This window comes from Carettochelys insculpta, chromosome 5 (assembly GCF_033958435.1).
Source record: "Carettochelys insculpta isolate YL-2023 chromosome 5, ASM3395843v1, whole genome shotgun sequence".
Taxonomy (NCBI): domain Eukaryota; kingdom Metazoa; phylum Chordata; order Testudines; family Carettochelyidae; genus Carettochelys; species Carettochelys insculpta.
This window is the reverse complement of record NC_134141.1, coordinates 105,928,220-105,954,055: the sequence shown is the minus strand read 5'-3', so window position 1 is coordinate 105,954,055 and position 25,836 is coordinate 105,928,220. Positions and strand designations below refer to the sequence as shown.

Sequence of the window (25,836 nt, the reverse complement as noted above, 5' to 3'; positions counted from 1 at the left end):
GTTGTGGAATCTCCAGCCTCAGAGGTTTTTAAGGCCAGGCTTGACAAAGCCCTGGCTGTAATGATTAGTTGGAGTTGGTCCTGCTTTGAGCTGGGGGTTGGATAGGATGACGACCTGAGGTCTCTTCCAACTGTAGTCATGCATGATTCTAAATAGCAGTATTGTGCTTTACAGTGTTTGCTATTTTCACATAATGTAGGAAAATGCTTAAACATCAAAAGCATTTGTGTTGACTGTTTTATTGTCTACTTAATATTTTGATTGGCCTTAAACTGGTGGATTTTTTTCTAAATTAGTCTAATGGGATTTAATCACTGTAATTCAGATCTCCAGAAAATTGTTTTGCTGCTTCTCTAATTAACACCAGCTGATTTTGCTTAATATCACATTAGAAACAGCTTTAACTAGGTTATATTTTAGTTGCTGATATACAAGGCTCCCATTCTTATGTAATCGAGTATTTTATATCTTAACAGCCTTTGCTTTTGTGCTTCATCTAAAACAGTATTTTTTCCATGCAACCTAAAATAAAAACCTTAGGCAGTCATCAAAATAGTTATTGTTTTACTAAACAATATGAAGGGGGCACCTCTCAGTAAGGATTTCGGGCTAAATAATGGCACAATACAGATTCTTTTATGTTTGTTTATATTAAGGCTGCCTTTCCACTTACATAAAAGTAATTTTTATTAGAAACTTGATTCCACACCTTCAATCTTTTATGTTGGCTGCATCTTCCCATTTTGGTTTCATGGGTTAGTGAACAATGCCTTTTATGGCCATGCATGCTTTCCTCCTCCTGGATGTGTGCCCTGTACAGCCCAGTTTTACATAATTTAAACTGAAAACACCTTGAGAGGATATACATCTGTGATTTAAATTATACTTTGGCTTTAAACCCCAGGGTGCCCCTCTCAAGCCCTGCTGAATACCTGATCTGGCGCTACATATGTTCAAAAATATTGCAACATATTTTCAAGCTGACCCAGCCACACTATGCTGATTTAGCAATATAAAGGGGTTGTGAACCTGCCCTGACTAGACAGCTGTGGATAGAAGAATTCTTGAGTTGAAACAACCAGCTCTGTGACACCGGCAAGGTCACCCTATCAGCTGCGATAGCTTGGCCTGCAAACTTATCCTAATTCTGTGCTCAACTGTAAAAAGTACGTAAAAGTTTGTAATATGTCACAATAGTCTATAATGGTAAGCGTTGATGGGAAGAGAGAGACAGAAAGACTGAATTTGTGCAAACAAAAAGGCCTATTGATATAACTCAAGGACTATGTTAAGAACATTCTTGGTAAACAAAGGCATTTGAGAAGTGAAAATTAATAAATCAAAACTGGTTTGTCAGCTACTAAGCCTAATTAATGGACAAAATAATGAGGGGATGAGTTATTCTGCCCTTCACTTCTCTTTGGGGGTCCTTAAGAAAGAGACTTTGAGAAGAAATGTTGGTTGCTGGGGTGAGCTTCCCAGTCATGGTTAGCATTACCTCCTACATGTCCAGGATCCCTGGACCTTCTCTGTCTTAATCCTGAGAGTTGTTCTGTCCAGAATGGGCCACAGAAAGGAACCCAGAGGACACAGCCCCATCCAACTGCATCAGCTAAATCCCAAATATCACCTTGTTGTCTCTCCTGACCCCGATACATGCTTTTCCTCCCTGCACCTTATTTCTTTTCTTCCCCTCTCTCCCTCCTTTGGCCTTCTGTGTAATAGGAGTGCAGTTTAGCTAAGACTATATATTTGGCAAAAATGCTGTCAGCCTGTGACCAGCAAGAGGCAACCAGGGGACTGGAGTCAATGACCTCTCCAAGTCCCTTCCAGTTCAATGAGACAAGTATATGTAACTAAAAGCAATGCCCTAAATAGGCTCATGTGGTTACTAGCTTGCTAAGTCTCACAATGGCTGGCAGAACAGAGTGAAGTGCCTGTGTTTCCCCAACACTGTGGTAGTAAGTGAAAATCAATAAGAGAGACGGAAGCTGCATTTTGCTGTTTTTGTCTTTTCCCTTGTGTGTGTTTTATTTTGTCTTGTAGGAAATGGGATAAGACTTTAACAACAGCAACAGCGTCAGCTCATCTCAATTAACATCTTCTCTTTTCTACAACAATTGTTACAGTCTTTGACAGGGTCTAAAAAGACTGCCAAACAAGAGGATTCTTCCTCCTAGAAATTCTCTTCAGCAAAAGGAAAACAGCGCAAAGGATGTCTTTAAAATAAAACCCTTATTTAACACGTGACATTTCAAAAGCTATAACTCTTACTCCTTTGCTGTATCTTTAATAAAAAGTTTTACAGGATTTTTAATGGCATGTGCACCATTGTAATAAGCAGACTGAAATCTGTGTAGCCCAAATCTTAATTTAAATGTTAGCCAGTGACTTGATTATGTTAACACCTCCGGCCTATTTATCCTATATAAATTAACACAATACACGTCACTCCTAGCTTAATAGGATATGTGGGGTCCCAAGGGACGGACTATGGCTGTAACAATACTGCATTTTAGTGATAGCCAGGTGGTATAACAGCCTTTGGCACACATAGGCTAGAGCAGCTCAGAGGCAGCTCACACATACACCTAGGCTGTGTCTACACTTGCCCCCAACTTCAAAGGGGCATGGTAATCAGGGCCAAGGCAGAGTACTAATGAAGAGCTGTGGTGAATACGCAGCACTTCATTAGGCTAATTCTCTCCCGCAGCAACTCTGACGTGGCATGCTACTTTGAAGTCCCTTTCCTCCTCATGCACGCCGACACTTCGAAGTTTGCCACTTTGAAGTTGCTGAGGGAGAAAATTAGCCTAAGGAAGTACTGCATATTCACCGCAGCACTTCATTAGTAACCTCCCATGGCCCTCATTACCATGCTCCCTTCAAAGTTGGGGGCAAGTGTAGATACAGTCCTAGAGTCATCCAGGCTCTGGCAATTCTAGAGATGGAGAAATCCCAAAGATTCACAAGAAAGCCAGTTCTGTTCCTATTCTCCTTGGCTTCTGCACCAAGTGTAGCACAGTCAGACTAGATGATTTGACTTGTGAACAAAATATAAACTGAAGTAGGCTCTGGATGAAGTAAATCAGACAGAGCAGAAAACAGAAGGATAATATAGAGATTTAGAAGTTTCTCATAAGAGACAGACATGTCAGGACCAAAAGGATAACATTTGGTCCATGTAAATCCATTGTCCTATGTGGCAGTATTATTATAATGAAATTTTTTTCCTACGTTATTTTAATTACTACATGTAGTTCTGAATGTTGCAGCTTTTATTGCTGCCTTTTGTCCTTGTTCCATACACATTAATTACTCTGTGCAAAGTAGTATCTCTTAGCTGCCACAATGCTAGGTCCTTTCTCAGCTTCAATTTGTGAGCATTTGTATTTCAACCTACCAGCCTCTAAAAAGGACCCTTTCTATTGTTTTTGAATACAAACACACACACATATCCACATTTCTGTACATGGCTGAATATTGGCCAGGCTAGTTTTAACATATGTAACCAGCCCTTATGCTGGATTCTGACTGATGCAGAAATAACCAGTATTTTAACGAAATGGAGCAATTCTCCACATCTCAACACTGCTGAATAAAGCACACGCTGAAGAACATACTTATTTCACAAAGCCTTTGAACGATAACCTTTGCAATATTCTTAAACTGCTTCAAACTTGTACTACCACCTGAAATAATATGCAGCTGTAGAACTTGTTTGTCTGGTCTTCACTGTATTTTGAGCAATTTGAAGCAAGGACTAATGAGTCATATGTCTGCAGAACAGCGAGTACAGTGTCAATGGTCAATGAACTGCAGCAGAACAGGGAATGCTAGCTGAATAAGACGTGCAAGCCTTACCCTCAACATACTAGCAACTGGCAATCTTCCAAATGTTCAAAGGTTTAGAAAAACACATGGATGTTCGTTTAAGTGTCTAAATACTTATTGAATTTTACTTTCAATGAGGCTGAAGATCTTCCAGTATATTGCTTCTCCAGCCTTGCCCCAAATCAGCCTTTCTCAAAATGATTGTGAGGTGTTGCTGAGGCCTCGGTTACCAGTGAGGTCAGCAAGAATTTTGGCCCGTGATGAGCAACCTCCAGTTTGCAGACCCCTGGCTGTCCCCCTCCTCCACATGCCTTTCACACACATCAGGGCATCAAAGCCTCACATTTCCATGCTCCTCCCTTTCCACCCCTCCCTTTCAGAGCACACAAATGGCCAGATTCATGTTCCATCTCTGCTCATGTAGTCCACTCACCATTTGTGGTTGCCCATCCCTGATGTAGGCCCTGAAAACTTAAGGGATCATTCCCAATATTTCGTCTTCACATGCTGGTTGAAACCATTCAAGGTGAAATTCTTCTCTTCAAGGCTAAACTGAGGCCTGGAAATGCAAAGACCTTGTGCTGGCCCTGGGCATATAATTGAATTTCAACATCAGTGTCAAGACACATAAAGGGAAAGTGTTAAGGGGTCTTTTCAAACCTCATAAAACAGCCTTGATTTGGATACAGATAGAGTTTTGAAGGAAAGTTCTTATTTTAAACATAACACATCTTACTAAAACAACTACTATAATACACAGCAATAAGTCATTTCTAAAACAATAGATATGAACAATAGCAATCACACTGATTAACAAAGTAGAAATATAGGTTTATCCTTGGAAAAAATATGTTTACTTTTCTGCTTTCATTTTAACACACACTTAAATTGCCTCTTTGGCCGTGTTTACTCCACAGTGATCTTTTGAAAGATGACCTCCTTTCGAAAGACTGTGTCCACACACAAAAAAGTGGATTGAAAGACTGATCTACTCTTTCAGTAGAGAGTGTGCACACAGCTCCCGCTCTTTTGAAAGAACAGGCCAGGAATCAAAAAATCCAGCATCATGAAGACTGCTCTTTCAAAAAAAGGGCCTGAGGAGCATTTACACATGCTTTTTTTAAAAAGAAGCTTTTGAAAGGAAGTGCTTTTCCTCACCCAGGAGTGGAGGAGTGCCTCCAGAAGAAGAGACGTATTCTTTCAATTTTTGATTGAAAGACCATATTTTGTGTGTGGATGTGCTGCGTGTTCTTTCGAAAAAAGGCATGATTTTCTGAAAGACCTTGCTAGTTTAGACGTGGCCTTTGTCTTTCAAATTTCTCTTTAACTATAATTTATACTTTAATGTCTGTAGGCCTGGCTAGAATGCTAATAACCTAGCACAGATCTTTGAACTCATTTAGAGTGTCACTGACTAGGACATACATTTGCATTTTCTGGTCATTTGCACAACTGTGTATATTCTACTCCCATATTATACAGCAGCTACAGTCAATGTTTTCTGAGACTCGTGATGAAAAGCATATAAGCATCAACCTATCAATCAATTTAGTTTTTACATAACCCTGAACACCATAATACCCACTCATTCTGCAGCAAGCTTGACCTACATTCTTTAGTACATCACACCAGTCTGAAAATTTTGTGGCAGCAGCACAAAAATTAAAAATTAGTTTTATTATTGAACTGAATGTGAAAACGAATAATACATCAAAGGCTATATAATTTGATATTACATTCAATTTATTTTATTCAGTCCTTACATTTTTAATTTTTAGTGTCTGACAAATTTTATATTATAAATGTGTAGCAATATTACAGAAGTCGTCAGGCAAGTGAACAGATGGGTGCATTTGGTACCCGGGAGAAAGTATGTCATTGTGGGATAAGTGTGCTGGCTAGATATTACAATTATGTTCAGTGAGAATTAACTTAGCTCATAATGATATTTGCATCATTAACTTTCAAAATTAACACCAGCCAATGGAGCAGTCTCCACCTCTCAGAGCTGCATCTGCAGAATCCCAAAACAGAAGCCTTGCCTTATTGTTCTCAAAGGCCTGTATGCTAGGCCCTCAACAACCAAAAGAGGTAGAAATGTAATTATTTATTAAATTAAATTATAGATCCTGGAGTGTATTTGTGTGGCTAACAAATGGAATCATGGAGGACATAAGGCCCTACGTGTGGTTTAGAGGAAGAAGAGGAGGTAGAAATAAGAGCTTGAATATGCATGTCAAATAAGAAGCTTTAACTATATTACAGCAAAAGTAGGCTCTAAGAGTTCAAATACAATTAATAAAAATCTGAAAGAAGAATTAAGTATTGAATTGCTATGTGCATAAGTGAATATCATCTAATGGTTGGAGCATGGGGACTGGAACCTAAAACTTCTGGGTTCTGCTTCTGGCATCCAATGACTTTCTGGTGCCCTCACTTTCCCTAGCTAAGTTCTGGCGAGCTTAATAGAAGTTTCAATGACAATTAATTATTAACTAGCTCACATGAGCGCTGGGAAACTAATGTTTGTATAGTGTTTTGAGATCCTCAGATCGAACAGTGGTTCTTAACCATGGGTACACTCATCCCTATGGGTGAAGAGAAGCCTTCCAGGGGTACATCAACTCATCTAGACACGTCTCTAGTTTTACAACACAGTCCATAGAAAGTACTACTGAAGTCAGCACAAACTGACATTTCATACAATGACTTGTTTATACTGCTCTATATATTGTAAGTTGAAGTGTAAATACAATATTAGTATATTTATTGATACCTATTATATGGTAAAAATGAGAAAGTGAACAGTGTTTCAGTGTTCGGTGACACTTCCGTATTTTTATGTCTGATACAGTAAGCAAACTATTTTAAGAGAGGTGAAACCTGAGGGTATTCAAGACAAATCAGACTCCTAAAAGAGGTACAGTAGTCTGGAAAGATTGAGAATGACTGAGATAGAAAGTGCTAGAGAAGTGCAAAGAATTATTACAAGTAGTATTTAATATATAAACAGTAGAAAAAGTAATAATGCTAATGATTTTTTTTCTATCAAATATTTCATTCTGAGACTTTATACCATGTAATTATTTCTCATAACAGCATTGTGTGGGATATAAGCAAATATTATGGTATTATTTATCCTGTTTACAGATGGAGGAACCAAGACTGAGGGATTATGTGCCCTGTTCTGAAAGGTGCCAAGCACTTTTTATAAGACAGTAAACATTCTCAATAATGGGGAAGGGTGAAGAGGAAGTATATGTAAGAAATTGATTTAAAATTCAGGAGCTACTGGTTCCCAGTCCAGCACTTAAACCACTGAACAATAAATCTCTTAGAAAAGTCTACTTTTACACTAGTTGAAAAATATGAAAGCTTTCTTAGATACTTTATTTCTGATGGAAGCAGCCACGAGTTAGGTGTCTGACAGCATTACATTATAACCCATTTTCATGAGTTATTTTTAAGTTTACAGCCCAGTTATTGAAATAGGTTATATAAATTCACAGCTTGGGACCAATTAACTCAAGAAAATGAATTAGAATTTTTTTTAAAAGTCTGTTTTAAAACACAAGGGCTGCTAATCTATAAAGTGAACTTCCTCTTTTTAGTATTCTGTTTGTGGGGCATTTTTATTTACCATATGGGAACTGCCTAGAGTAAAATTGCATACCATGACATTGTTAATGTGTACTACAGCATAACTATGGCTACATCTGCACTATGAGATAAATTCAAAGTTATTAATATTGATTTCGTAACACTGGATGTTATAATTTTTGAATTTTGAATTTGACTATCCTCACCTCCCCACATGCTCCTCACAAAGTTGACTTATTCCTGCCACGCTCAATCGGCAAATATCAACTGCTTCAGCAGTGCATTGTGGGCACCTATCCCACAGTTCCCCCATCCCTGTAGCATTCTAGGTGTTTGTGCTGGAATTTGACATCATCTTCCCACTTTGCATTGCCCTCATTGTCCTCCCATGATAAGCAAATGTCCATTTTTCCAGGTGGAAGGAAGCAAAACTAGTGCATCAACAAAGATTGCCAAATGCACTGAAATCTCTTTCTTCTGTAACTGAATTGCTTTTTAAAACTGTAGCTGTAATTGAATTAGGAAAGATTTCATAAAAATCATCAGGTTTGTGTCTTCTCAACTGGCCCACCACTGACTGTCCCCTCTCCCTTGATTACATCTGATCCTAAAAATAATACAGGAACAATGAAAAGCTTGAAGAAAGAGTAGATAGCAAAGATTTGGAAAACAGAGTTGCTAAGGGGAGGGTTCCCAGTTCACTATATTGCTTCTGTGCCCCGTCTGTGTTCTTAACTGGACCACCGACTGTCTTCCCCACCCCCCTGCTTGATTGCATCTGATCCCTGAAATAACACAGGTACAATGAGAAGTAAGAAGAAAGAGTAGGTAGTCAAGATTTGGAAAAAAGAAAGTTGCTGAGGGGAGGGTTTTTGGGATCCCAGTTCATTACGCAGCTTCTATGCACAGTCTGTGTTCTCAACTGGCCCTCCACCCACTCTTCCCTGCGTGAACGGTTCCAAAGCTGGAAGGAAGAGGATAGAAAAGGCTAGGAACAAAAATTGTCTTTCCTCTTCACTACACAGACACTACCAACAAGGGGGATGGGGCATGGAGCTCACCAAATTTCATTGCCATTGTGGGGCGGTTTGGTATGTGCGAGGTTGAATGGCCAGTTGACATGGTCTCCGAAAATCTTTTTTTGGCTGTGGGGTCCATGACTTGAGGGCCACTTGAACCATTCCCCCCAGTGGCAGCTTGCCCCCCGGGGTCCTTGTTGGGGCAGCAGGTGGGGGAGCTTTCAGTGGGATGCCAGTTGAAGTAGTCTCCCTGGGTGGCTGCAAGCCCCCGCAATTCACAGCTGCTGGGAGGAGACTTCCCCCAGTGGCAAAAAGGCCCCAGAAATCTTAGCCTCTGGGGGAGACTTCCTTCCAGCAGAAGCTAGCCCCCCAGATCCTTGTTGGGGAAGGGATGGTTCAGTGGGGGGCCAGCTGAAGTAGTGCCCTTGGGCAGCTGCAAGCGCCCACAATTCTTAGCTACCAGGGGGAGACTTCCCCCACCCCCAGTGGCAGAAAGGCCCCGAATGTGTTTTTGGTGGGGCGGCCAACTGAAGCAGTCCCTCCCAGATGGCTGCAAGCCCTCGAAAATGTTATCTACTGGAGGAAATTTCCCCCCAGACGGCTGCAAGTCCCCAGAAATCTTTTCCACCCTTGGGGCCCTAATCACACACAAGCCAGGACACTGCGTTGCCTGACAGCATAGTCAGCACCAAACGGCAGGTACATCCTTTCACTGGGTTGGGGGCTAGCCACGTGATGTGGTTGAGTGCAGGAAAGACCCCGACTGTGTGGCGCCTGTGGGGAGGCATGCACAAATGTAAACTGCTGAAAAGTTTCTCTGCCTCTTATGCAAACACAATGCCCACAATAGCCTTGCTGCCATGTCGTGCAGTGGAGCAGTGGCTGGTGCCAGGCAGCATAGAAAAAAAATAGCAAATGTAGAGAGAGAACCACAAACTTCTTGCAGGGGCTATTTGTAATGGGCAGATGCACTCAAAGCGCTAATAGCAACAAAGAAGACATTTCTCAGCCTCTCATACAAACATGACTCCACAGCTACAGGCTTCCTGGTCCCAATTTGAAATTCATGGTCCTCCTCTTACCTAATTCCTGCACACCTGGGCTACGTCTACATGTGCCCCAAACTTCAAAATGGCCATGCAAATGGCCATTTCGAAGTTTACTAATGAAACGCTGAAATGCATATTCAGCGCTTCATTAGCATGCGGGCGGCAGCCGCACTTCGAAATTGACGCGCCTTGCCGCCGCGCGGCGCGTCCAGATGGGGCTCCTTTTCGAAAGGGCCCCGCCTACTTCGAAGTCCCCTTATTCCCATGAGCTCACGGGAATAAGGGGACTTCGAAGTAGGTGGCGTGCTTTCGAAAAGGAGCCCCGTCTGGACGCGCCGCGCGGCGGCAAGGCACGTCAATTTCGAAGCGCTGCTGCCGCCCGCGTGCTAATGAAGCGCTGAATATGCATTTCAGCGCTTCATTAGTAAACTTCGAAATGGCCATTTCGAAGTTTGGGGCACGTGTAGACACAGCCCTGAAGAGCAGTGGCCAGAGTAGAGCACTAAGGGGCATTGTGGGTTACATACAGGACACCTCTGGAGGCCAGTAAATTTGATTTTAAGATGTGGCACGTCCACACTGGCCTTCATTTGACTTTTAACTTCAAACGTTATGCTACACCCAGCAGATTCCTACGGTCCATAAATTGAGCTAATGGTATTCACAATGAAGACATGGCAATATCGAGCTAACTGCCTTAAATTCAAATTTATCTCATAGTGTAGATGAAGCTTATGACTGAAGACTTTGGTACTGAAGAATAACAACCGATGTGGTACCACTGTGGTGAGTAGAGCTATGGATGGAGCATTTCTCCAAGGACTCTGTGAACTGGGAAGGAGATCTTTGCCGACTTTGAATATGGTTATGCAGAGGGGAGTTTGGGGCATGCCTGTACTACTTTCAGTAGTGGCTGCTGTAGTGACTCATATAAATTCCTGCTTCCTGTAGCCAACAGGAGGAGCATGTGGCCATGGCCAGCTGGCACAAGAGGAAGCTGTCTGAAGGCTGTTTTAATTTATTTGACCCAGTGCTGAATTGTCACAGGAGTGAGAGAATGTAAATGTGGCTTAAAGCTGTCCACTCTTTAGCTCAGGGGTGGCAAACTACAGCCCATGGGCCACATCTAGCCCAACAGACCCTTAACCTGGCCTCCAAGCTCCCAACAAAAAGCATGGTCAGAAGCTTTCCCTGATCTGGTGACCCCCTAAGGTGCAGGGTCAGGGCTTGCCTTTCCCTGCTCCATGCATGCAATGGCTCCCAAAAGCAGGGAGATCAGAGGGCTCCACATACTGCTCCTGGCCCAAGCACCAATTCTACAAGGACTGTGGCCAATGGAAGCTGCAGGGGTGCTGCAGGGCCCTGCCCCCACGTGAGAGCCCCAGCGGGGATGGGCCGCTGCTTCCAGGAGCTTCTCCATGAAGCCTCCCCACCCCCTGTGCTCCAACCCCCACCCCCAGCTCTGATTCCCCCTCTTGCCCTCTAAACCCCTCTGCTCAGCCTAGAGTACCATCCCACATCCTGAACTTCCTATTTCTGGCCTCACCCAGAAGTCATGCCTCCCACCTGGCACCCTCATCCCCTCTTGTAATCCAACCCTCAATTGTCTGAGCATTTATGGCCTTTCATAAAACTTCCACACTGAGTTCATAATTTTGTGAGACTGAAAGCTCTTTAAGAAAAAAAAGACTGTCTTAATGAGTCAACAGCAATGAAACTCTAAAACATGACAATAATAAATTGTTGTGATGAAGAATCGTCTGAAAAAAGGCCAAAGTAGCATCAAGCTTTTCAGTCAGATGTTTTAAATTTTAGAGAGATTCAATTTAAAGCATTAACTTTTATATACCACATTTAAGCAGAGAGAGATAAAATTCATCCTATTTAGCAGGTGGCTCTTGAAACATACATAATTTGGGTTTTAGGAATTTTGTATTAAATTAGAGTTTTTACTGGGGACTCAGATTAGCTATTACAGCAATGTACTCAGATGAGAAGAGGACACATCTTTTAATGATAGTTCAAAGTATTTTCTGTGCCATTCAGAAAGATATAAATAATTAAACAGAAGAAACAACTGAACGGCATTTGCTTGAACACAGTAAGAAAGGTTCAGTTAAATACACGTAGGGTTTGTCTACACTTACCCCCAACTTCGAAGGGGGCACATTAATCAGGGTGATAGGAGATTACAAATGAAGTGCTGCGGTGAATATGCAGCACTTCATTAGGCTAATTCTCCCCCACGACAACTTTGAATGTCAAACTTCAAAGTGCCAGCATGCGTGCAGGCCCAGACACTTCAAAGTCTGACACTTCAAAATTGACGTGGAGAAGAATTAGCCTAATGAAGTGCTGCATAGTCACTGCAGCACTTCATTAGTAATCTCCCACCACCCTGATTAACATGACCCCTTCAAAGTTGGGGGAAAGTATAGATCCAGCCATAAGTACCTATTTGAAAACACACAGATCACCTTCAGTTCAGATTAAAACAGCTGTTTAATATACCTGAATGAAATAGACCAAATCTAGAGAGTTTATGTAGAATCCCATATTGAAAAATGTTGCAAGCAAATTTTGCTACATATTTGCATGGCATGATGTGAATTCATGCTCATGTACAGGGTTTTCTTGCTGTGACGTCTGCATAGTGGGAGGACAGACATGTCATCTTTTCAGAAAACTTCTGAAAATTATTTCATACCAAAATCACGATTCAGATAAAATATTTTGAAAATATTACGTATGATTTTTAATATTACCATAATATTTAAGCACACTGATAACTGACATGAGACACAACTTAAGGAACTATTAAAAAACAAGACTGCTTAGTGGAGCCACCCTTCTAGCAAAGATCAATCTTTCATACTTTTACTTCTTCACTATGGCCTGATTTAACACCCATTGATGGCAAGGGGAGATTTTCAATACTTCAATACTTAGCTTATATAAGAGCGTTTTTTTTGCCCCTGATTATTCCCTCTTATTTCTCTTTAATTTCTTTAAAGATTCGTGTTGGTATGAGCTAGAGAAATAAGTAGTATCAAAATAAACAAATATTATTTTCAGTTCACCTTTACGATGAATATAAACCTGGATTTTGTTTGTTTGATGGGAGCAAACTAATGTTAAAAATTAAAATGTTAGTGGTTAGTGCATGGAAATTATTAACAGACTGACATATCATGGATTGATGGATTCGTTGGGTTATTTTCAAAACTGTCAGGTTTGTAGCTAAGTAAATTGAGTTTTATATATATAGATTCCAAGCCGAATGGCATCACTTTTGTTGACATCTTTATTACTGTTGTTATTACTACCGCATACATTTTAAAATCTGATTAGTACAGATATTACAGTCTGTAACAGTCTGACATAAAGACAGTGCTGGACTGGCTATATTAACATTAGCCACACACACTAAAAGATTGACAGCATCTAACAATAACTTTCACTTCCATATAACTGATTTTTAAAATAAACTTCACGAGTGAGACAAATTATGCATCCTATCTTATACTGCTTTTGCTCATACCAAGAAAATGTCACTATGAGATGGACACGACTCATAATAACGTCAGGCAAACACCATACTTGACCCAGGCTATTGATTAAAATTCTTTGTATTGTTATTTAAATTTGAATGTCTAAAATGTAATTTTAAATATACTACTACTTTCATAAAAAGACAATATTGGATAAGGGTGTGATATTTGCAGCTTTAGCAAATCTAACTAACTGGATACTGCATAGGAAAAGTCATGCCACTGGCACCCACCTTCTTGCTCTCTGGGGCTCCCCACTACTCTGTTCTGCTGGGCTAGGTCCACTGGTCTCCCCTGGACTAGGCACAGAGTGGGGGGTTTCCATCCCCCCTGCAGAGCAACACAGACACTGAACCAGCTCAGCTATGTGAGGATTTATTTCTAAGGGCTCAACATCCAAGAAACCAACACACAAATGGAACTAAAACCCCAAACAAATTCATCTAACTCTGTGTAGAAGCTTTATACACCGAAAGCTCACAGTGAAAGCTCAGCTCTCTTTATGGATGAAAGATATATGTACATTGGTTGCCCCCCCGCCCCATAACCATTATTTACACTGGGCTTTGTACTAAATAAGTGTTTTTATTACATATAAAAAGGATGATTTGAGTGATTGCAAGTAGAAAGAGACAGACCAAAGTAAGTTACTAAATTCAAATGAACAAAAAACCCAAAATGTTTAGCTAGTTCTAATTCACTAAGAATTTGTTACATGCAAATTCTTATCCTAAACAATTGCTCTAAAAGTCTCTTTTATGACTGAAGCAGCCTCCTAGCTTGGGCCCAATTCTCCCCCTTCTTCAGTCTTGGATATTTCTAGCAACCATCTTAGATAGTGATGGAGGGGGAGTGTCTCTGGCACCTCCCTATTCTTTGTTCCCCCCCCCACCTTATATGCCTTTTACCTGAGGCTGGAATTCTTTGTATTTAGTTTAAACTTTTCTCACCTTGAGTGGAAAATTACCAGACCCAAAATAGGCTTCAGCATCAAGTGGCCTGGCCATATGTCTTTCTAGGACAAACCACAGTTTGGGCTTCCAGGGCAAACGAGGTTATTCACAAGTTTTTTACTTGATCACCAAACTATCCAGGTTCTGGGGCATCAGTGATGGCCTGAATTAGCGCATTTAGAATTAAAACCAGATTCACACTTAATATTTCTAACTTCACATACAAGAACATTACATGCACAAAAATAGGGTATACCTATTCAGTAGACCGTAACATTACAAATATATTACATGAGGTGCTTAGTCTAAAGCATCTTTGGGTTATGCATATCTATATATTCATAGCCAATTTTCATAAAGCGTGGGGGAAGCCCCACGACAATAGGGATCCCACAATATTCCTTGGAAGCCTATTCCAGAGCCTAACTACTATTTTAGTTGGAAAGTTTTTCCATATATTTAACCTAAATCTCCCTTTCTGCAGATTAAGCCCATTACTTCTTTCTTTCTCTTCAGCAGATATGGAGAAGAATTGTTTTACCATCCTCTTTATAACAGCCCTTAGCATATTTAAAGGTTTTTTTCATGTCTTACTAGACTTCTTTTCCCAACTAAACATACCCATGTGGTTTTAGTGTTTCATCATAGTCAGGTTTTCTAAATTTTACTTTTATTTTTATTCTTCTCTCCTCTGGACTTTCTCCAATTTGTCTTCATCATTCCTAAGAATGATATCCAAAACTGGACACAACTTCAGCTGAGGCCTCCCCAGTGCTGCACGGAGCAGGATGATTACCACCCTTATCTTACATATGGCTCATCTGTATTAGCCATTATCACAGGTACATCACAAATGTGAACCCATTCAATTTGTGATCCATTACAACCCCTGGGTTCTTTTCAGCAGTTCTACCAACAAGCCAATTATTCCCTGTGTTATTGTTATTCATTTGATTCTTTCCTTCCTAAGTTATATACTATGTACTTGGCTATGAATTCAAAAAGATGATATTATTTTTCCAATTTGTTAAGGTTATTTTGGATATAATTTTGTCATCCAAAATGCTTGCAATCCTAGCTTGGTGTTGTCTGAAAGTTTCACAAGCATACTCTCCACTCCATTATTCAAATCATTACTGAAAATATTGACTAATACTCGAGATAGGAATAATCCTAAAGGACTCCATTATATATGTCCTTTCAGTCTGACAAACAATTGATGACAACACCTTCAGGATGTTTTTGCAACCCATTGTACATCAATTTTACAATTTAACCTAGACCACATTTCCCTAGTTTGCTTAAGGGAATATCACATGGGACTCTGTCAAAAGCCTTCTTAAGAATCAGAATGTGGTACATACACTAGGCCAGTAATCCTGTCACAGAAATTTAGTAACAGAGAGATAGCCATGTTAGTCTGTATTCCAACAAAACAAAACAGCAGAAATATAGCACTTTAAAGACCAACAAAATGATTTATTTGGTGATAAACTTTCATGGGTCAGATCCACTTCATCAGGTCTACATTTCTGCTGTTTTGTTTTAAAGGAATTCAGGTTGGTTTAGCATGATTTATTCTTGACAAATGCCTGCTAATTATTATCTTCTAGATGCTTACAAACTGATTGTTTAATAATTTGTTTCAACATCTTTCCTGGTATCAAAGTTGAACTGATTGGTCTATAATTCCCATGGGTCGTGTCTGTTCCCCTTTGTAAAGGCAGCTGGCTTGCCTTTCACCATTCTTTTGGGACCTCACCCATCCTACAGGCATTCTCCAAGACAAGTGATAACAATTCAGAGATTGCTTCAGCTAGTTCCTTCAGTACACCAGAATGGATTTCATCAGGCCCTGTCAACCTGAATACACCTAATTTATTTAAATATTTGTTAATCAGTTTTTTCCCTATTTTGGCTTTCATTCCTTCCCCTTTGTTGTTAATACTAATTTTGTTCAGTATCTGGTCACCATTCATGAACAGATCAGACTTCTGGAGCATGAATCCACAACAACAAGCTGCTACTAGCATATCACAGAAGTTACATTTTGTTTGTTTCTTCATAATGTTGTTTGATATATATTTATTCAAATGAAACTTTTAGGTCAGAAGCTAGTACACTCACAAAATCTTAAGTAAAGATGATGCTGCCTTCACAGAAGTATCAGAACTGTTTTAGCTAAAATAATGAATTTTATATTAAAAGGAAAAAGAAATAACTATTAAACTCATTTAGGAACCTTTACCTAGGCTCATTTATCACCATTAGCTGTCCTGAAAAAATTAAAAACTTGAGAGAACTGTCACAGCACATAATTAGCAGTGATCTACCAGTTAGGTGGTTGACCAACAAATGTATTTAAGAATATAAGTGCTTTTGGCCCCCTGGAAGTCCACTTATAAAAGACCAGGCTGAAGAAAAGCATTAATTTCCACTTGATCTTGAAATCTACAACACTGTACACGTTCCTCGGTTAGCTGGCAGATTGAAATGACTGCTTCAGGCCAAATCCTTCTGGTTTACGTTAATGCAACCACCCCGAAGTCAAGCCTCATTTTGACTTCACATTTTAGCTTAAGACTATAAGACAGGTCCAACAAGGAAAATAACAGAACACCACCGGCCATCACCTACGGCGCCCAGCTAAAATCTCTCCAGCGCACCATCAGTGATCTATAACCCATTCTGGACAATGATTCCTCACTCTCACAGACCTTAGAAGGCAGGCCAGCCCTTGCCTACAGACATCCTGCCAACTGGAAACAAATTCTCACCAGTAACATACATCACACCACAGTAAATAACTCAGGAACCAATCCCTACAACAAACTTTGATGCCAACTCTGCCCACATATCTACACCAATGATTCCATCACAGCACCTCACCACAACATCAGGGGCTCATTCACTTGCACATCTACTATTGTGATATATGCCATCATGTATCAACAATGATGTGTCAGCCATATCTGCCATATACATTGCGCAAACTGGACAGTCTCTATGTAAAAGAATAAATGGACACAAATCAGACATTAGGCAGGGTAACATATAAAAGCCTGCAGGAGAACACTTCAATCTCCCTGGACACTAAGTATCAGATTTTAAAAAAGCCATCCTGCAACAAAAAAAGTTCAAAAAACAGACTCTAAAGAGCAACTGCAGAGCAATAAATCGTTTGCAAATTTGACACTGTCAATCAAGGACTGACAAAGACTGGGAGTGGCTGGCCAACTACAAAAGCGGTTTCTCCTCTCTTGGGCCATGCCTACACTAGCAAGTCTCTTTGGAAAATCAGGCCTTCTCCTGAAAGAACAAGTGGAGTGACCATGCAAAAGATGCGCTCCTTCAAATTCCATTCAGAAGAACGCAGCGCTTCTTCTGGATGCCCTATTCCTCTCCCAAATGAGGAAGAGCACCTTTTTCTGAAAGATTCTTTAGGAAAAAAGCATGTATAGATGCTCTGGAGGCCCTTTGTTCGAGAGAGCAGTCCTTGTGGTGCCAGATTTTTCGACCCCTGGCCTGCTCTTTCAAAAGAGCGGGGGCTGTGTGGACTCTCTCTTTCGAAAGAATAGATTGCTCTTTTGATCCACTTTTTTGTGTACTCCCTTCTTTTCATGAGCCTGTATATTTAGACCCTGCCTCTGGAATCCCCACTACGGGCATCTGACAAAGTGGGTCTTTGCCCATAAACGCTTATGTTCCAAAAATCTGTGGGTCTATAAGGTGCCACAGGACATCTCGTTGTGCTTAGTGGATACAGACTAACACGGCTACCCCTCTGATAATAGGTTAAGACTGGTGTATATAAATAGGCTTGGAATAAGTCTATCTAAATAATTAATTGTCTGTAAATTTCTATTTCACCTGATGCACAGAAACAGATGGAATATATGAACTGATAGTTGGCTAGTGCAGCCTCCCTTGCTCCTCACACCTGCAAAAACTCTGTATTCCATCCCTATTGCTATGGAGGGAGAGCCCAGCAGCACTTTTTGTCATGGTTCAATTCACTGGTTGCTAGTGCAGGGGACAATCTGCCTTCCCCAGGCAGGAACTTGTAGCTACTGTGATCATGGCAGCACTAGGACCCTTTCCTATTAATACTGACCAAGGGCTGGACCCAGAGGACTTTCCCAGAGCAGCAGTGATTAAGTCACAGATAGCTACAACAGCTGCCAAGCAGTGCTGGAGTTGCAGATTTGCTTGATCCCAAAGTTTAGGAAGAGCATGAATGCTATTACATTTGTGGCAGGGGCCCAAGTGCACTAGTTCAGTAAGAGAGGCCAAATTTGTCATTTATGACAGTAATGGGTTGTAAAAAAAACCCTTGGAGGAATATTCTAGTGAATACCCTGGCCTCACATTCAAAGCAGAGACAAGGTTAGGAAACGGAGATGAGGATAATTTGCACCACCAAGTTTTTAAAATTTAAGTCTCGAGAAAGGCAAATTTTGTTGCTCAATATTTGAATAGTAAGTCTCATTTGAAAATAAGAGCCAAGCAAAGCTTCAGTAGGGGCCTGTTTGGGAAGAATGATACAAAAGAAAGAAGCAGTTGTGGATTTTCTATACAATATGGTACACACTTTGAGAAGAGGCCAGTCAGTGGTTCCTGTAATGTGAGCTTTGTAAGTATGCAGCAGCAGCATGCGCTGGCCAAGAACATTAACAGGAAAAAAAATACCTTCCTGAATTTTTTTGTTGTCCACGCAGCTGCAATTAGAGATCTTTGGAGTGGTGAGAAATTCTCTTTAGTAACTGATTAAAACCTAGGACTTTCCAGACTGCCAGCAATGAAAGCTCTTGCACTGTTCTACAGTGACATAAATACATTTATACATACTATTCTGTTGGAATCATCTGTTGTTCTGAGCAAGATCGGGGTCATCTCAATTTGGATTCAAGATGCTTTGTGAGAATACAGCCAAATGTGAGAATACCATGAGTCAATTAACAGACTCTCCTTGATGTACATGCAGTGTTTTGTAAAAGGCTTGAAGGAAACAAATCCTCATCTGCTGCATAGTCCATGTATTGCTCATCTTTTCAATATATATTGTGACAAGGTAAGGCTGGGAGGGGGTAAGAACAAGAGGGAAAATCAGGGAAGGCAAACAAGCAGAGCATGAGCAGCTGGGGAGGAAGCTTCCCTGGGTCAATTGGGGCCAGCTGGTCCCACTTAAGCCTGCTTTTAAAAGAACCCTTGCCCAGTAGGTGAGAGGAGCGGAGCGGAGCAAAAAACAAAAGGAGTTTTCTAGAGGAGCCAAGAAGAGGAGAGGAGAGGAGTGCTCAGCAGCAAGGGGCCAAAGCCCTGCCCAGGAGGCCCTGAGCTGTGGTGTAAGGCCAAGTGGGCTGAACACCCAGGAGGAGTCAAGCTAGAAGGGGGAACAGGCTGCTGCTGCTGCTACTGCCACGGCCACTACCTGGAGGAGGTATGGGGGGAGGAATCGTTTGGGGAAGTGGCCCAGGGAAGAGCTGCGGTGCTCATAACAAGGGGAGCCCTCCCCCACCACCAGCAGCCACACAGGGTCCCAGCGTCGGAACCTGGAATGAGTGGGTGGGGCCTGGGTTCCCCCCAGAGCACCATCTCCCCATATCCCCTGTCTCAAGGACAGTGATGTCCTGGCCAAAGGAGAGTGGACTAAACAGGGGCCTGTAGCCTGGGGGCCAGGCCAGCCTTGCCACACATGGTGCCAGGGGTGGGATGAGAGTGCTGCTGTGAGACCCTGCAGCAGACCCACCTAGAGGAACTCAAAGGAAAGAGAGATGGAGAACGTGGTGAAAGCCCTCACACAAGCCACTGCAACGCAGGAGGAGGCCCTGCGGCTCCAGCAGGAAACTAACCAGCTGCTCATGAGCCAGGCAGCCCAGGACCAAGCCACCCTCAGAGAGGTTGTAATTCAGCTGCAAGCCCTGACTGCCTGGGTGCATGACCTAGATGGGACTAGACCTGTGCTGGCTAGCAACTACCTCCAGAAAATGACAGGGGAGGACGACATAGAAGCATACCTTTTGGCCTTTCAGAGGACGGCCATAAAGGAAGGCTGGCCCCAAGACCAACAGGCCAGCATCTTAGCCCCATACCTCTGTGGAGAGGCCCGGAAGGCCGGCTTTGACCTACTGGAGGGGTGGCTGCAGATTACACCCAACTGAAACTGGCGCGGACTGGGGTGACAATGGCCGTCAGAGCCCAAAGATTCCACAAATGGAAGTACCAGGAGGGAAAAGCGCCGAGGCCCCAGCTGTTCACTTTAATCCACTTGGCCCGAAGATGGCTACAGCCCGAGACTCATGGCCCAGAGAAGATCCTGGAAACCACTGTGTTGGACCGGTACATGAGGGGGCTACCGCTGGACCTTCAGGGATGGGTCTGCCAGAATGACCCTTCCTTGTACGACAACAACCCAAGCTCTCACACAACCCCTTGCAGAGGAAGCCTGGTGGGGCAAGTGGGCCCCTCCTACTCCCTGGGCCTGGCCAGTAGAGCCCCTAGGCCGGGTTGGGGGAAGGAGAAAGGAAAAGGAGGGGCAACTGGATGTCCCCAGAGGAGGAGGATCCAGGGGTGAGACCTAGCAGCCCCAAGGGAAGGCGAATGCTCCATGGGGGATATAAGTGTTATGCATGAAGGGAACTGGGGCACACAGCAGTCCACTGCCCAAATGTGGACAAACCCATGCAGTGCAACTTTGGGAATCTGGGGAGACTCTGCAGCCTGATAGATGTGGTGGGCATTGCAACGTCCCCCCCAGCGCTATATCCGGCCAGTGAAGATGAATGGTGTGGCGACTACGGCTCTGGTGGACTCAGGGAGTGCCCTCACATTAATCTCAGGGCAGCTGGTGGGGCAAGACCAGCTTACCCAAGCCAAGCACACAGGGATATCCTGTGTGCGTGGGGATGCGTGTTATTACCCAGTCATCCCCGTGCGAACAGAGCTCCAAGCAAACGCCACAAGAGTGACAGCAGGGATGGTACCAATGCTCCCCTAGCCAGTGGTGATTGGGCAGGACTTCCCTGGCTTCAGCAATCTGTTGCCTGCAGAGGGAGGGAGAGTAGAGGTGTCACCCCCCGCTTCTTTCATAAGTTCTCCCAGGACCTCTTTGCTGCACCTGGGAAATCACGAAAGTCGAGGCGTGAGAGGAGGGCAGCCAAACAGCTGGGTACCTGAATCCTGTCCCGGGATGCGGGACCAGCCCTGGTGGGGGAAGAGGCTGAACCCGCAGGGAGGAGGGCGACCCAAGGGATAGAGGAACCCAAGGCTGGGCCCAGTACTATGGGGGCCCCGGGATCAGAAGAAGAGGGAGCTTCCCCCAAGCTTGAGGACATCGGGTCCTCCCTCCCAAACTTTGCACAGGAACAGGTCAAAGACCCGGTATACCAAATCATATGTCAGGAGGTAGCGGAGGTGAATGCGGTACCTGTGAAAGGAAGAGCCAAAGGACTGGGACCATACTATATAATTAGGGGAGACCTACTATAGTGTGTAGGGAAAATACTGGACCAGCCAGTGGAGCAACTTCTGGTGCCCCAAAGACATCAGAGGGCGGTAATGAACTTAGCCCATAGCCATTTGTTTGGGGGTCACCTCGGGGTTGAGAAGACCCTAAACAGGATCTTGCGGAGGTTCTTTTGGCCCAGGGTATACGTAGAAGTCCAGCATTTCTGTGCCTCCTGCCCTGAGTGCCAGCTGCATGAACCACAACCGCATCTGAGAGTGCCATTGGTGCCTCTACCCATTATTGAGATCCACTTTGAGCAGATAGCCATGAATCTAGTCGGCCCACTGGAGAGGTCAGCCCACGGACACCTACACATCCTGGTAGTCCTGGGCTACGCCACCCGATACCCAGAGGTGGTACCCTGAGGAATGCTCACTCAAAGGCCACTGCGAGGGAGCTAGCACAGATCTTCGCCAGAGTTGGAATCCCCCGGGAGATATTAATGGACCAAGGTACACCCTTCCTCTCCACACTCATGAAAGATTTATGTGCATTGCTCCACATCCGAGCCCTGAGGACGTCGGTATACCATCCACAGACAGATGGCCTTATTGAACAGTCCAATCGCACCCTCAAAAGCATGATTTGCAAGGTAGTGAGCCGCGATGGGAGAGACTGGGATGCCCTGCTCCCAACCTAATGTTTGCCATCCAGGAGGTTCCCCAGGCCTCTGCAGGGTTCTCTCCATTCGAGCTATTGTTTGAGCGGAACACCCGAGGCATCCTGGACCTCACTAAAGAGACCTGGGAGGAGCAGCCGAAACATGGGTGCAATACAATTGAGGACATGCTCCAAATGAAGGACTGGATCTCCAAGGTTACGCCCGTTGTCTGGGAGCACCTGGGACAGGCCCAAGAAGCCCAGCGGGCATGCTATAACTGACAGGCTACTGTCCGGAAATTCAACGTGGAGGACCGGGTGATGGTGTTGGTCCCAATGGTTGAGAACAAACTCCTAGCCCACTGGCAGGGCCCCTATGAGGTAACTGAGGCCATCAGGGAGGTAAACTACAAGATACGACAACCAGGTTGTCAGAAGACTGAGCGGGTCTACCATATTAACCTACTAAAACTTTGGCGGGACCAGGAAGAGCAGTTGGCTGCTCTGAGCATGTTGGCGCCAGAGGAAGACCAGGGGGACAGGTGGGAATCTCCCCAGAGCTAAACACCGACCAACAGGGGAGGTCCTCAACATGTTGAAACGACATGGAGTGTTTTCAGCAAACCCTGGATGAACCACAGAGGTGGTACACCACATTGTCACTGACCCAGGATAAGGGTGCATGTGAGGTCTTCCAGACTCCCAGAGGCAAAACGAGAGGCAGTCCAAAGGGAGGTGCAGAGGATGCTGGAACTGGGTGTTTATTGAGGAGTTACATAGCCAGTGGTCCAGCCTGATCGTCTGAGTACCTAAGCCAGATGTCAGCCTTAGGTTTTGTAACGATTTCAGAAAGCTAAACGAAGTGTCCAAATTTGATGCATACCACATGCCCTGTATTGATGAACTGATAGATCAGTTGGGAAAGGCCTGCTTCCTGTCTACCGTCGACCTGACCAAGGGATACTGGCAGTATATATATAGTATATATACTATATATACACACACTATATCAGTACACTGTCCTCCCATTTGGGTTAAATGGAGTCCCCGCAACATTCCAATGGCTAATGGATAAGTTATTACGACCACACCGTGCCTATGCTGCAGCTTATCTTGACGACGTTGTTATCCATAGCCCAGACTGGGACACCCACCTGAAGAAGGTAGAGACAATGTTAAACACCCTGAGGGAAGCTGGCCTGACAGCAAACCCGACAAAATGTGCTATAGGGCTAACGGAAGCAAGATATTTGGGGTACATTGTCAACTGGGACGTAGTGAAACCCCAACTAAACAAGGTAGAGGCAATACAAAAGTGGCTTCAACCGCCCGGAAGAAACAAGTCCAGGCATTCCTGGGACTCATGGGGTACTACTGGAGGGTCATCCCCCACTTTGCATCTAGAGCATGCCCCCTGACTGACCTCACGAAGGCCTGTGGTCCTGACATGGTGAACTGGACCCCAGTGGTGGAGGAGGCATTTCTGGATTTAAAGACAGCCCTGTGTAGTAAACCAGTCCTTATTGCCCCAGATTTTAAGAAGTAATTCTTACTATAAACTGATGCCCTCTGATGTGGGCTTGGGAGCTGTGCTGTCCCAAATGGTTGGAGAAGAAGAACACCATGTCCTATACCTGAGCTGCAAGCTCCTTCCTAGAGAGCGGAATTATGCCATCATCAAAAAGGAGTGTCTTGCAGTGAAGTGGGCGGTGGAAAGCGTAAGATACTACCTCCTCAGATGGAAGTTTACCCTTGTCATAGACAACACGCCCCTACAATCGATGCACAGAAACAAAGATAGAAATGCAAGAATAAGTCGGTGGTTCCTGTCCTTACAGCCATTCCACTTTAGAGTGCAGCATAGGACCGGGGCCCAGCACAGGAATGCCGATGGCCTGTATGCTGTACACTGTATGCTGTCCCAGGTGGCCCAACCCCATGGTGCTGAGATGGGCAGGGGTATATGTGACAAGGTAAGGTTGGGAGGGGGTAAGAACAAGAGGGAAAAGCAGGGGAGGCAAACAAGCAGAGCCTGATCAGCTGGGGAGGAAGCCGCCCTGGGTCAATTGAGGCCAGCTGGGCCCATTTAAGCCTGCTTTTAAAAAAAACCTTGCCCAGTAGGCAGGGAGAGGAGACGGAGGAGAGGAGCAAAGCAAAGCAAAGCAAAGCAAAAGGAGTTTTCTAGAGACACCAAGAGGAGAAGAGGAGTGCTCAGCTGCAAGGGGCCAAAACCCTGCCCAGGAGGCCCTGAGCTTTGGTGTAAGGCCAAGTGGGCTGAACACCCAGGAAGAGTCAAGCCAGAAGGGAGAACAGGCTGCTGCTACTACGGCCACGGCCACTACCTGGAGGAGATATGTGGGGGGAGGAATCATCTGGGGAAGTGGCCCAGGGAAGAGCTGCAGTGCTCATAATGAGGGGAGCCCTCCCCCACCACCAGCAGCCACACAGGGTCTCTGGGTCAGAACCCGGAATGAGTGGGTAGGGCACAGGTTCTCCCCAGACCACCATCTCCCCCCCCATACCCCCCCTTCTCAAGGGCAGCGGTGTCCTGGCCATAGGAGAGTGGACTAAACAGGGGCCTGGAGCCTGGGAGCCAAGCCAGCCGTGCCACAATATTCATTGATCAAGCAATCATAACATGCACTTATGGACAAAACTGAATTTGTGGTACATTTTTCAGTTAAATCTAAACATGCCAATTGGCAAAGATGATTATTTCTTCAAGTATATGCAAGCAACACAAGAACTAACTGGATTTGTGTGGGCCCCCTGGTGTTGTTCCATTGTATTGTTTTTCCTCACTCAATGGAACAGAATTCTTTTATGGCAATTGCAACAGATTCATATGAAAGAAGATGCAGTCATCACAAAGAAGGCAGTGAAACCCTGTTGAGTGGTTAAGTATGATGGAAACCAGTGAGAACTGTACTGCAAGTTATCTCAATGTCTGCTGGAGAAAATCCCCATGGGCCATTTACAATGGAAATATAGCCACCCCAACCCATCGATTTAATAGCTGCTTAACTGAAATTTAAAAGTGCTGCTGGATTACATGCTACCTTAAAAGCAGTGAAACAAGTCAATGTGTTTCACAAGGCAAGTCCTTTCCCCTGAATTGCATGCTCCTGCATCAGAATTGTATAGCAAATTGAAGCAACCTTAGAATCCTAGGGCTGGAAGAGATCTCAGGAGGTCATCAAGTCCTGCCCACTATCCACATCTCACCTTGTAGCCAACAGACTCTATAGAGTGAGATCTTTGTGCTATCCATAGAGTGTGATCCATTTGTCAAGTCTTAGATGTCACACCATTTTAGTGTTCATAACAATATTTATGTGCATTACCTATAAAGGCAAAAGACAACAAGCATGATTTTCATTTGTACATAGTGTGTTAAGTGTCCCAGGATGACAAAGTAATAGAACTCGAGTATCAATGCAGCGAAACCCACTCAGCGCCTGTCATGTCCATTGTGACATTACATGTGCTCACAGTCAGTGACTTTAGTGTCTATGGAAATACACTGTCATTCACAGCAAGACAAATGTCATATGCATCTCTTCAAAGACTGACTTGAGCAGATCAGAGTTGTGTACTACAAAAAAGGACAAGAGCTGAAATCTGGAAAGTTTTCAAAACCTGGAATTGTATGTGGACTCTAGCAGCTAACTATGCATTCCAGTACCTGTTACAAAACATTCAAGAAATATTTGTTTTTAAAAGAAC

At 43.6% G+C, this 25,836-nt stretch overlaps 1 protein-coding gene across 8 annotated transcripts in view; it reads right to left on the bottom strand.

Moving 5' to 3' along the window:
• Window positions 1-25,836, bottom strand: part of PRLR (prolactin receptor) — a 235,159-nt gene that overhangs the window by 60,287 nt on the left and 149,036 nt on the right. The window contains exon 1 of one of the 8 annotated variants that reach the window (XM_074995681.1): window positions 4,268-4,314. The exons of the other annotated variants lie outside the window; for them this stretch is intronic. The gene's annotated coding sequence lies outside the window, so the exon portion shown is untranslated. Of the gene's footprint in view, window positions 1-4,267; window positions 4,315-25,836 lie in introns of those variants that run through there. 8 annotated transcript variants of the gene reach the window in all.